The 13,427-nt window shown below is 36.2% G+C and overlaps 1 protein-coding gene across 8 annotated transcripts in view; it reads left to right on the top strand.

The window, feature by feature from the left end:
* ITGB3BP (integrin subunit beta 3 binding protein) overlaps window positions 1-13,427 on the top strand; it is an 80,641-nt gene that overhangs the window by 52,200 nt on the left and 15,014 nt on the right. The gene's annotated exons all lie outside the window — the stretch shown is intronic.

Here is a 13,427-nt window from a genome sequence, read left to right as displayed (position 1 = left end):
TTAATTTATTAATTTCTCTCCATATTTGTTTCTAAAGATCTCTATTATTTAAGTATATCACTCCATGAATTGGTGTTATAATTAGTGAATTTAAGTATGAGTTGAGACATTTTACAACACATAAAAATAACGGGCCAGGTGTGCTGGCTCACACCTGTAATCCCAGCACTTTGGGAGGCCAAGCGGGCAGATCACTTTAGGCTGAGAGTTCTCCCTGTCTCTACTAAAAATACAAAAATTAGCTGGGCGTGCTGGCGGGTGCCTGTGGTCCCCGCTACACAGGAGGCTGAAGCAGGAGAATCACTTGAACCCGGGTTGGGAGGTTGCAGTGAGTTGATATCGTGCCACGGTACTACAGCCTGGGTGACAGAGCAAGACTCTGTCTCAAAAATATATATATATTTCTGTCAGGAGACTGAGGAAAGAAAATTGCTTGAGGCCAGGAGTTCAGGGCTGTAGTACACTATGATCCCTCCTGTAAATAGCCACTGCACGCCAGCCTGGGTGACACAGTGAGACCCTGTCTCAAAAAAAAAAAAAAGAAAAGAAAATGATACTTTTTTTTTTTTTTTTTTTTTTTTGTGAGACAGAGTCTTGTGTCGCCCAGGCTGGAGTGCAATGATGCAATCTTGGCTCACTGCAACCTCTGTCTCCTGGGCTCAAGCTGTTATCCTGCCTCAGCCTCCCTAGTAGCTGGGTGTGGTGGTACATGCCTGTAGTCCCAGCTACTCGGGGGGCTGAGGTGGGAGGATCACTGGAGCCCAGGAGGTCAAGGCTGCAGTGAGTGATGATCATGCTAATGCACTGTAGCCTGGGTGACAGAGCGAGACCCTGCCTCAAAAAAAGAAATAAATAACCCTAGAAAATAACTGTAATTTAGAAAGCAAGATGCTTTTTTTAAATACATTCTTAGCCAATTAGAACAAATAATCTATTTCTATGAGAACACTAAATGTTAATGATTATAAACTACAAAACAAGTTTCTAAATAAATTTTCTTATTTCCAAAAGCTAGTGAATAGTCAATATCCATCACTGGCCTGTAATCCCAGGACTCTGGGAGGCCAAGGAGGGAGGATCACTTGAGGCAAGGAGTTAAGAGACCAGCCTGGGCAACAAAATGAGACCCCATCTCTACAAAAAATAAAAAAATTAGCCAAGCATGGTAGTGTGCACCTGGGGACCCAGCTACATAGGAGGTTGAGTTAGGAGAATCATTTGAGCCCAGGAGGTGGAGGCTGACATCTGCAGGCCGAAAGAGCCATGGCTTTGGAAGGGCCATAAGTTCCACCACACTCTTGGTGGTTCTCACCCTGCAGCTTGGAGAAGGCGCAATACTCTCCATTACCACTAATATAAATAATGTTTGTAAAATTCTTACCTAATAAAAAATTTAGGACAGGCGCATGTCTGCTTACAGGTAAGGTATTTTTTGTCTGTTAGAACTAGTCTGTAGCTTATTTCATGAATGCTTTGTCAAATTATGAAAGTTAAAGTGCAGTGATATTTGAAGACTGTAAGTGATGGTGCATCTTGTTTCTAATAAGAAAACCTTTTTGCCTTTGTTTTATCTTACTAGGGAGTTACATGTCAGTGTTTGAAACATGCTGTGTGGTATAATAGGTTTAAAATAAATTATTTAAAAGAGGAATACTGAAACTAGTCTTGTAGATTTGTCTGGTGCACGTGATGAAACCTACAGCTTTATTTGGGGTTGGTGGCAATGCCCTGCTGGCTAACTTTCAGGTGACTGGGTTTTTTAAGTTTGGCAAGTAGAAACTTCTAAAATTGGATTTTCCTTTAGAAATATGTAGGGTCGGGGGAAGATGTCCTAACCCTATGTTGTGATCCTATGTAGAAAAATATGGGCTTAAATAGAGCCCGCATTTTTCATTTTAATCCAGTGTTCCACATGTGTGACTGCTGTTTCTGAAAGAAGTTTCCAAAATGTCACCATTTCTCAGAACTGAATAAACGTATTGCCAAGAGGCTTTTCTTAGGAATGAAATGTATCTGGGTAAATCTAAACAAAATTGCCTCTGTCTTCACAGTACCAAAGTTCACATAAAAGGTGAAAGCTCCTTTACATATTAAAATATGTATCTGTAACACTAATTTGTTACCATTATGAATTCTTTCAGCTCCATTTTAGGAAAAAGTAGTTGGCTATTTAGAAGTATGTATGTCTTTGTTAGTCTACAGATAAAAACATCCTGGGTTAGCCCACTCCATCCACTCCCATAGGCTACAGAGAAAAGTCATCATTGCTGTCAATACAAGTTGATGGTTTCCAATCTTAAAAATTTTTTTTGAATTAAAATAAATTTTAAAAAAGTTAAATGCAATAAAAATACAAATTTGAATAGAAACATGACTCAAATTATTTTTACAAATACATAGTTTTGTTTATTTAAACCAAAATCTTGAGACCCTTAAAAACACAAAATTTATGAAGTAGAGTTCTTAAATTTATGAAGTAGAAAACAAGCTTAAGAACTGCAAACAAAATTTCTCACTGGGCTGGGCGTGGTAAGTCACATCTATAATCCCAGCACTTTGGGAGGTCAAGGCAAGCAGATCACTTGAGTTCAGAAGTTCAAGCCTGAGCAATATAGGGAGATCCCATCTCTACAAAAAAAATTTTTTTTAATTAGCAGGCCTGGGTGGTGCACGCTTGTAGTCCCAGCTACTCAGGAAGCTGAGATGGGAGGATCACTCTAGCGCCGCAGATTGCGCTCCAGCCTGGGAGACAGAAAAATACCCTATCAAGAAAGAAAAAGAAAAAAATTCCATGGGTAAAATATCTATAAATACCTTGTGTAAGCTTTTAACAGTTTAGAGACATTTTTTAAACTCTAGATTGGTAAATAATTTAAAATTTATAGAAAATTTGCAAGAATATTAAAAAGAATTCCTTAACACTCCCCCAGAGTCACAAATTGTTAATATTTTGTCACATGTACTTTTATTCTCTGTCACACATGTGCACACACATACATAGGTACTCAAACTTTTCTGAATATTTGAGAAGTTGCAGACATCCTTTTTTACTGCTAAATCCTTCAGTGTGTATTTCCTAAGAAGAGCATTATTTAACCATAGTAAAAATATTAAAATCAGAAAATTTAACTGATATAATTACTGTTACCTAGTATATACTCCAAATTCAAATTTTCCCAGTAATATTCTTTATCACAGCTTTTCTCTTGATCCAGGATTCAATCCAAGATCACATATTACAAAATAGTTCTTAAAATTTCCTTCAATCTAGAACAATTTTTTTTAACCTTTTATTGTCTTCTCTGACAGTGACATTTTTTCAGAAATGTCAGAAAAAAAACATTTTGTTTTTTCTTACTTTTCACTTTGCTTTTTTTACTGATGAATACATCCTGAAATCAATTTCTATTTTTTAAATAGTGTAGACTGTTTTTTGTACACCATTCCTCAGTTGCATTTGCCTGATATTTTGTCATTATTCATGTTATGTATTTTGGGGCAAAAATATAGAAGAATGTTGAATTACATCAAGAGATATTTTGTCCTATTATTGATGAATTTTAATCATTTGATTACAGTGATGTTCAGCAGGTTTATATACTATAAAAGTAATCATTTGGCCAGGCACGGTGGCTCAAGCCTGAATCCTAGCACTTTGGGAGGCCAAGACAGGCAGATCACGAGGTCAGGAGATCGAGACCATCCTGGCTAACACGGTGAAACCCCGTCTCTACTACAAAATACGAAAAACTAGCCCGGCGAGGTGGCGGGCACCTGTAGTCCCAGCTACTCAGGAGGCTGAGGCAGGAGAATGGCATGAACCTGAGAGGCGGAGCGTGCAGTGAGCCGAGATCGCGCCACTACACTCCAGCCTGGGCAACAGAGCGAGACTCCGTCTCAAAAAAAAAAAAAAAAGTAATGATTTTCCCTTTGTAATTAATAAATACTTTGTGGCGAGGTACTTTGTCATGTTTCACCCAGTAGTTTTACCATACACTGATGATTCTTGCCTGAGTCAGTTATTACTATAATAATTGCCATAGTCATAGTCATAATTTTCTAACTCCATCATTTCCGTATTTATTAATTGACCTTCTGCTGGTTGGCCATTTAAAAATTCATCTGTTCATAGTGATACAAGGTTTTTCCTTGACTTCCCCTTTTCCATATTTCTATCCCATCTCAAATCTGAATCTCTGTCTCCTGAGAGCAGCAATAAATTTGCACATTTGCTTAATCCTACATCACACACAAAATACTTGCAGAATTCCCGTGCTCACAGCACTGCTAAAAGCAAACCTGCAAAGCATTCAAGATTTGTTTGCAGTTTTTTGTGCTTAAAGATACATAGTCAAATTACTGTTTTCAAAAATTATTTGGATTAGTTCTTCATTTGAAGTATTCATTTGAAATAGATTTTCTTGATCGTGAATTTTACTTTTTTCTCATGCTTTTTGACTTTTTAAAATGAGATAAGCCATTAATATGGTCCTAAAAGTCAAAACTGTTGCCAAAAAAGGATACTCAGAGTAGCATTAATCCCTCCCTCATTCCTTCTCCCTATTTCTTGTGGGTAACCAAATTCATTAGTTTTTTATTTACCTTTCCTATGCAGTTTCATTTTGTTTTTTCTTACTTTTTTTATACAGAAGATGGCACACCATATGTACTCTTTTCACTTTGCTTTTTTTTACTGATGAATACGTCCTGAAATCAATTCCTGTTGATCAATTTGGAGAATTTTAAATGTAAGAATCCTCTCAACAGGAAAATACAGTTCCATGTTTTAGGTTTAAAAATGTTTTTTTCTTCACAAAACAAGTGGTTAATGGCATGTCAATAAAGCCCATTTGTAAAAAAAAAAAAAATCACCTACACATTAATATTTTATGTGAACTTCCATATCCTTTATGTTTTGCAAGGAATATATATAATTTACTGCAAATTGGCTTTTCTTCCTCTTGGCAATTTGCTGCTGCTGTAGCTGGCATTGCTATGAAAATGCAATAATGGTGACTGTCCTGTAAGTTTTATTTTCAGATAATTGTAGATTTACTTGCCATTGTGAGAAGTAAAACAGAGACATCATGTGTAGTGTTTTCCTAGTTCCCGACATAACATCTTATAAAACTGTAGTACAATATCACAACCAGGAAATTGACATTGGCTCAATCCACTGATCTTATTCATATTTCCTATTTTGCAATGAACTCATTTGTGTGTGTATTTAGTTCTATGCAATTTTATCACGTGTAGGTTCTTGTATCTACCACTGTAATCATGATACAGAACAGTTCCATCACCACAAGGATCCCACCTGTTGTATAGGTCTTTTTTTTTTTTTTTTTTTTTTTGAGACAGAGTTTCACTCTTGTTGCCCACGCTGGAGTGCAATGGCATGATCTTGGCTCACTGCAACCTCCACCTCTTGGGTTCAAGTGATTCTCCTTGCCTCAGCAATAGCTGGGATTATAAGTGTGCACCACCACCAGGCCCTGTTAGTTTTTGTATTTTTAGTAGAGATGGGGGTTTCACCATGTTGGCCAGGCTGGTATCAAACTCCTGACCTCAGGTAATCCACCCACATTGGCCTTCCAAAGTACTGGGATTATAGGCATGAACCACTGCACCCAGCTAGGACTTATTTTTAATCACTAGCTCATTCTTTTTTATAGGCAGAAGAGTAACTTTTTTAGATGTGTATTTTTTTTTTATTTCTGTACTAACCCAAATAAAACCTTTTTAATAGTAGTGAGTTATGCCAGAACTGGTTTTTGAAAAATGTTTGTTGTTTTGTTTTGCATTATGTATACAATTTAATTGTGACAACCACTGGTCAGTATTCCAAGTTCCTCTTGACTGCTCAAATGACGGTCTCTAGGGATAAGTTAGTTGAAAATGTTTATCAGAATCTTAGGATGAAGATATATGCCTATATTCCATATTATGCCTATTCTGTAGGTGAGCAAAGGCTAAGAGGAAAGCCAGTCTTAAAAAGAGAATTATTCTCAACAATTTAAAATTTTAGATATGGAAGACTGAAAACTTTCCCCTAAAGATCAGGAGCCAAACAAGGACACCTGCTTTTCACCACTGGTATTCAACATTGTATTGGAAATTCTAGCCAGAGCAATTAGACAAGAAAAAGAAATAAAAGACATTTAAATTGGAAGGGAAAAAGTAAAACAATCTTTATTTGAAGACGAGATGATTTTCTATAGAGAAAATCCCAAGAGTGTACAGGAAGCTACTAGAGCTAATAACTAGAGTCAAAAAAGTTTCAGGGTATAAGATCAACACACAAAAATCAGTTTCCATATACCTGTAATGAATTTGAAAAGGAAATTAAGGAAGCAATCCATTGCAGTAGGATCTGAAAGGATAAAATACACAGGAATAAATTTAACCAAAGAGGTAAAAAACTTGTACACTAGAAACTACAATTCATTTTTGAAAGAAAATAAAGAATATCTAAATAAAAGGGAAGATATTCTGTATTCATGGGCAAGAAGATTTAATTTTTTTTTTTTTTTTATTGAGACGGAGTCTGGCTCTGTCGCCCAGGCTGGAGTGCAGTGGCACCATCTCGGCTCACTGCAAGCTCCACCTCCCGGGTTCACGCCATTCTCCTGCCTCAGCCTCCGAGTAGCTGGGACTACAGGCACGCACCACCACACCCGGCTAATTTTTTGTAATTTTAGTAGAGACGGGGTTTCACCATGTTAGCCAGGATGGTCTCGATCTCCTGACCTCGTGATCCGCCCGCCTCAGCCTCCCAAAGTGCTGGGATTACAGGCGTGAGCTACCGCGCCTGGCTTAATATTGTTAAGATGTTAATGCTACTACACAAAGCAGTCTACAGATTCACTGTAATTCCTGTATTTCTTTTGCAGAATGATCAAACAGCATTTTTTGCAGAAATGGAAAAGCCTATCCTTAGATTCATATGAAACTACAAGAGACCCTAAATAGCCAAACAATCTTGAAAAAGGACAAAGTTGGAAGACTCATATTTCCTGATTTCAAAACATACTGCAAAGCTACAGTAATCAAAACAGTATGGCACTGGCCTAACAGTAGCCATAGAGACAAATGGAATAGAATTGGGTGTCCAAAACACACGCATACATCTATGACCAATTGAATTTTGACAAGGATGCCAAGTTTATTTAATGGAGAAAAAATAGTATCTTCAATAAATATTGCTGGGAAATAGGATTTCCTTATAAAAAAGAATGGAATTGGATCCCTACCTCAATCATATATAAAAATTAATTCAAAATGGATCAGTGACCTAAATATAAGGGCCAAAACCATTTATAACTCTCTTAGAGGAAAACATAATGATAAATCTTCATGACCTTGAATTTGTTGATAGATTCTTATATAACAATACCAAAAGCACAATGAACAAAAGAAAAAATAAATTGGACTTTATCAAAAGTAAATGCTCTTGTGCTTCAGAGTACACCATCAAGAAAGTGAAAAGGCACAGCACAGAATGGGAGAAAATATTTTCAAATTATATATCTAATAAGGGTTTAATGTCCAGAGTATATCAAGGACTTCTAAAACTCAACAAGAAAAAAAGACAGCCCAATTTTAAACATAGGCAAAGACTTGAGTAGATATTTCTTTTTTGTTGTTTTGGTTTTTTGTTTGTTTGTTTGTTTGTTTTGAGACAGAGTCTCACTCTGTTGCCCAGGCTGGAGTGCGGTGGTGCTATCTTGGCTTACTGCAAGCTCCGCCTCCTGGGTTCACACCATTCTCCTGCCTCAGCCTCCTGAATAGCTGGGACTACAGGCACCCACCAACATGTCTGGCAAACCCTTTTTTTTGTTGTTGTTGTATTTTTAGTAGAGATGGGGCTTCACTGTGTTAGCCAGGGTGGTCTCAATCTCCTGACCTCATGATCTGCCTGCCTCAGCCTCCCAAATTGCTGGGATTACAGGTGTGAGCCACCGCACCTGGCCTTGAGTAGATATTTCTTGAAAGAAGTTATACAAATTGCCAATAAGCACATGAAAATATATTAAATATCATTAGTCATTAAAGAAATGCAAATCAAAACTACAGTGAGACCTTACATTTTACACTTTACATCTACGAGGATGGCCATTTAAACAAACAATAAAAATGGAAAATAACAAATATTGGCAAGGATATAGAAGAATTAAAACCCTTGTACATTGTAGCTCCTATGGAAAACAGTCTGGCACTTTCTCAAAAAGTTAAACATATAATTAACATAAGACCAAGCAATTTCACTCCTAGGTATATGCCCAAAATAATTGAAAACAGCAACTCAGATATTTATATACCAGTGTTTATTCCATCATTATTCACAATAACCAAAAGATAGGAAACAACCCAAATGTTCATCAACAAATGAATGGCTAAACAAAGTGTGGTATATACATACAGTGGAATATTATTTATTCATGAAAAGGAAGGAGCTTCTGATACATGCTACAACTTTGAAGAATCTTGAAAGCATTATGCTAAGTGAAATAAGCCAGACACATATAAGGACAAATATTGTAAGATTCCAGTTGTACACAATATCTAGAACGGACTAATTCAAAGAGACAGAAAGGAGATTAAAGGTTACTAGAGACTGGAGGTGGGAAGCATGAGGAGTTATCGCTTAATGGTTATATAGTTTCTGTTTATAGTAATAGAAAAGTTTTGGATATAGTGGTGATGGTTGCACAGTATTGTGAATGTAATTAATGTCACTGAATTGTACACTTAAAAATGTTTAAAATGACAAATCTTGTTATATATATTTTATCACAATAAGAAATTAAAAAAAAAAAAAGTAAGCTGAACAGAATGCAGAAAAGCTCCTTGAGACAGCCTGTAAGAATATAATGAAATGAATAGACCTAAAGATGGGGAAATTTTTTTTTTTTGACAAAGGATATCAATTTCATTTATATTGACCAGGTTTTTTTGTGACCAGTCTTCATGAAAAATGCTTTTAATTAATTTTTATGTGCATGAGAATTGCCGGGAAATGCGTATTTCTGACCTTCTCTGTTAGTAGTTCTTGGATGCAGCCCAGGAATTTGTATTTTTAACCATTTACCAAGGAATTCTGATGCCAGTGGTAACTGAATTACACTTTTGGAAGTATTACATAATGGTTGAGAACATAGTAGGTCAAACACACCTGGGTTCAAGTCCTGACTGTGCCCCTTGTTATAAAACCCTGAATAATTAAATTATTTATTAGTACTTCAGTTTTCATAGCTGTAGAATGGAGACAATATTTCCCACAGATAGTTGTGTTGAAAATTAAGATATAGTTTGTAAAGTAGTAAGCATAGTGCCTTAAACTAAGAAAGCATTAAAAAAATGTTAACAACATATTTCATTGTTTTCATAATTCAGCTATCATCCAAAATTATCAGTTTAGGTCGAGGGAGATGGGGATTCAGTGACCTATTTACCTTTTTCTGCATGAATTGTAGTATTGTAAAGATTTAGAAGAACCTAAGGAATTCATCCCTGTTATGTACATTTAATGCACAAGTCTTGAGATTTATAAAAGTACAGTTTCTTAGAGGTAATAACTTTGAGATAATAGCTTTTAGTAATAGAATTAATTGGGGGTATATTTGTGGCCTTTGAGAATACTGTATTAAAAATACTAAGGCAGAAATCTAAATATAAGAGTTTAATTTTAATATGGAGGAAGTGGAGATTGGGTTAGGCTGTCATGTTGAGCAGTAATTAAGAAGATTCATTAAATTAAGTAAATGGAGAGTTAAGCAGCATTGGGTGCTCAGCAAAATCATACTTCTAATATTGACTGTCAATTCTACTGTGAGGCTTTGTTTGTTTGTTTGTTTCCCCATAGTTCTCACAGCTTAGGCTAGGAGCAAAGAAAACAAATAGGGACATCCTGGGTTACCTGTGAGAAAGACATATGTGGTGGAAGGTTAGGGAACTGAATTAATTAACTTTGTCAGCAATGTAACTGATGAATCATGGAGACTACATAAGACAATAGGAGAAGGAAGTTAAAAAAAAAAAAAAGAGAGAGAAAACTGCAGGATGGGCATACTTCACTTGACTCTAGGGATGGATGGTCACTGGACCAGGTCTTTTTTTTTCTGTTCATTGATCCATCAAATAGTTACTGGGTACCTACCACACCTGCAGGCACCTTATTAGTTAACACAGGTTATAAAAGTAAATAAGGTAGATACCACCCTTGCCTTCATGGAACTTACAATCTGGTAAGCAAGATATATATCAAACAATTGGAAGTTATAAAAAAGGAGGGAAATCAAGATTTTTTTCAGGCCATTATCATGGCTTTTACAGGTTTTCACTCTTCTTCCAGTATATCCACAATGCCTACACAGTACAGTAGGTACCATGGCTTGCATCCTAGGGAATCTATAAATCACTGGGTTCTTTTTTCATTTGCTCTACTCCTTTACTTCTCATTCTTTCACATCTAGGATGGCACAGCACACAGCAGGAGCTGAGTTAATGCTTGCTAACACCTGCCTCAATAAATCTGAATTAGAAGCACCAATTTAATAACAGTTTCTCTTTGTTCTTTTAGTTCTCTCCTCAGAATACATCTGAGGGACTTAATAGAGAAAAAGTAAATGATGAAACTAAATTTGAAGCTAAGAATGGAAAATAATTGAAAGAATTGAAACTGGCCAAGGTAGGAAAAATCCTGAACTGGTACAGAATGATAGTTTTGAAAGTCAAGTTACACCTGACTTGAGACTGAAGGAGTTAATATAGAAGGAAGGAAAAGCAGAATTAATGGATACATCCAATGCTTCTCATGGATTTTATTTGGCTGATGCACCTAATTTCAGTTGTTTTTCAGAATAAGGACTTTCTCTTTGAGGAGCGTGAAAGAACTCTGTATTTCACAATGCAACTCTTCTAAGCAAATTGGAAAACTGCACTGAAAATCCTGAATTTTGACATGTAGCTCCCTCAAGAGAAAAACTACTAGATGCTTAAAAAAAAAAAATGCTGCTTGGTTTTTACTGATGAAAAAGAAGATTAATTCAAGGAGGACTAAGATTTCAGATTTCTCAGGTTGTGCCAAAATAGTCTTTGTCCACAATGCAGATTTGATTAAATCTTGTAAGGATGCCATAAAACTGGCGACAGTCACTGGATATCTGGATGTAGTGGCCCATTGACATCTGGATGGCTCAAAGGATCATTATAAGATAAAGGATTTGGGCCAGGCGTGGCTCATGTCTGTAATCCCAGCACTTTGGGAGGACGAGGCGGGCAGATCACAAGGTCAGGAGATCAACACCATCCTGGCTAACATGGTGAAACCCCGTCTCTACTAAAACTACAAAAAATTTGCTGAGTGTGGCAGCGTGCATCTGTAGTTCCAGCTACTCCGGAAGCTGAGGCAGGAGAATGGCATGAACCCAGGAGGTGGAGCTTGCAGTGAGCCGAGATTGCGCCACTGCACTCCAGCCTGGGTGAGAGAGCAAGACTCCGTCTCAAAAAAAAAAAAAAAAGATAAAGGTTTTGGTCCAATTTAATCTAGTCAGAGGCAAATCTATTTGAGAAAAAAATAGTATTCTGTAAAATATGAATGGCACCAGTGATGATACTTTTACTCACCAACTTGAAAGAGCCACAATAACTTTGAAATTTTGTAATTTCATAATGAACTTGAGAAATATATTCTTCAGGTAGCTTGAAAAAAATGAAAGATTGTTGGTTTTCAGGAATACATAAATTAGTAAAGGAACATCAAGATGATATTAAAAACTAAGGGACTGCACACAAACTGTAATGCTATGTTAGGGCAACAAAGTGGAATTTGAACCATGCATTGAAAATACAGAAAAGGGCTCTCAATAGCAATGCAAATCTACTTTTCAGCACAAGTAGGATGTTGATGAGAATTCCATTTTGTCTAGGATGAAGAAAGTGGTAGAATTATTTCTCCCAAAATCTGCTCAGCAAATAGTTTATCTCCAAAGATTATGAAGGCTTCTTCAGTGACTCAGAAGATGTGGAAAAGAATGCCTTGAAAAAAAATGATTTTTCAGGATTTAACAGTTGTATAACACTTAAAAAAACCATTCATGGGGATTTGGTTGCCTTCAAGGTGGGAAAAAGAGGATTTCATCTAGGGAGAAGAAAAAGGAGGAGGAGAGGAAAGGGAATCAGAATAATAATGAGAAGAGCAATGGCATGTCTACTAGTCTACTTGATCCTGCAGTGGATACAAGTGTCCTTGAGAAAGCACCTTCAGCATATCAAAGATGTTTTGAAAACAACTTCCCCTGATAGTTGATATTTAATCCATACAAGTCTCCAAGATTGTTGAAACAGTTTGTTTTAGCTTAGCCCCTCGATTACTATCTTAATGTAGGAGAGCTGCTAGTAGATCCTTTGAGGATGCTACATTATACAACTTTTGGGGGCACCATTTACATCTAACTCTATGTAAACAGAGCCACTCGGAGACATTCAAGATGGCAGCCCTGCCAGAGCCTTCCCACACAATTCCCTATAGGTGAACAGGGAGTACCATCAACTCTTTAAGATATGGAAGTCAGTTTGAAAAGGCTCTAGTATTCCAGTTCTCCCAGGAAAGGGATGCAAGTTACAAGGCAATAAGCCCCTCAGATTCCTTCTTATAGCAAAGTAACTTAATTTGCCTCTACTTTGTACTCCTATGGCACTCAGTAGGCTTTGGCATCATATGTGAGAAGCTAGAGGATCCAGCCTGGGTGGGAGTCCCTTAAGTCCTTGTTTCTTCACGTCTTTGGATCCAATTTGAAGGAAAAGGAATTCCTTTATGATACCATCTCTCAAACTGAGATTCTCCTGTTAAGCAGTCAGGGCCTCAGACAGATGACTTCTGATTGAAAATACATAATAAAGGAAAACTTTTAAAGAATTCACCCAAAATTCCACTGTCCTCATAATTTTTAGCTTTTGAATAATGCTATCAAGTCTCCATTTCTTGTTTGCATACTTAGATAACATTTTACTTAATTGAAACTTACTGTACATACACATTATATATAAAAATTTTAACATATTGGTCTTATTTTTAATAGCACAAAAATGTCAATGAATGACACTGATGTAATCTTGAAAAAGCATTTAAATGGAATTTCTGGTTTCTCTCATAAAATCTATATGGATTTATGCTGTTTGAAACAGTACTCGCTAGCCATACATGGCTAATGAGCACTTGAAATATGGCTAGTATGAAATGAGATGTTCTGTTAATATGTAAAGTATACCTGGATTTGAAAAAAGTATAAAATATCTCAATTTTTATATTCATTATATGTTGAAATAATATTTTGAATATATTGAGTTAAATATTTAAACATTATTAAGATTATTAAAGTTTACCTTTTTTAATCCTTTTAATGTGGCTACTAAAAATTTTAAAT

This window comes from Trachypithecus francoisi, unplaced genomic scaffold (genome assembly GCF_009764315.1).
Source record: "Trachypithecus francoisi isolate TF-2019V2 unplaced genomic scaffold, Tfra_2.0 Lachesis_group12, whole genome shotgun sequence".
Lineage (NCBI taxonomy): Eukaryota > Metazoa > Chordata > Mammalia > Primates > Cercopithecidae > Trachypithecus > Trachypithecus francoisi.
This window is presented reverse-complemented; position numbering and strand designations above follow the sequence as displayed.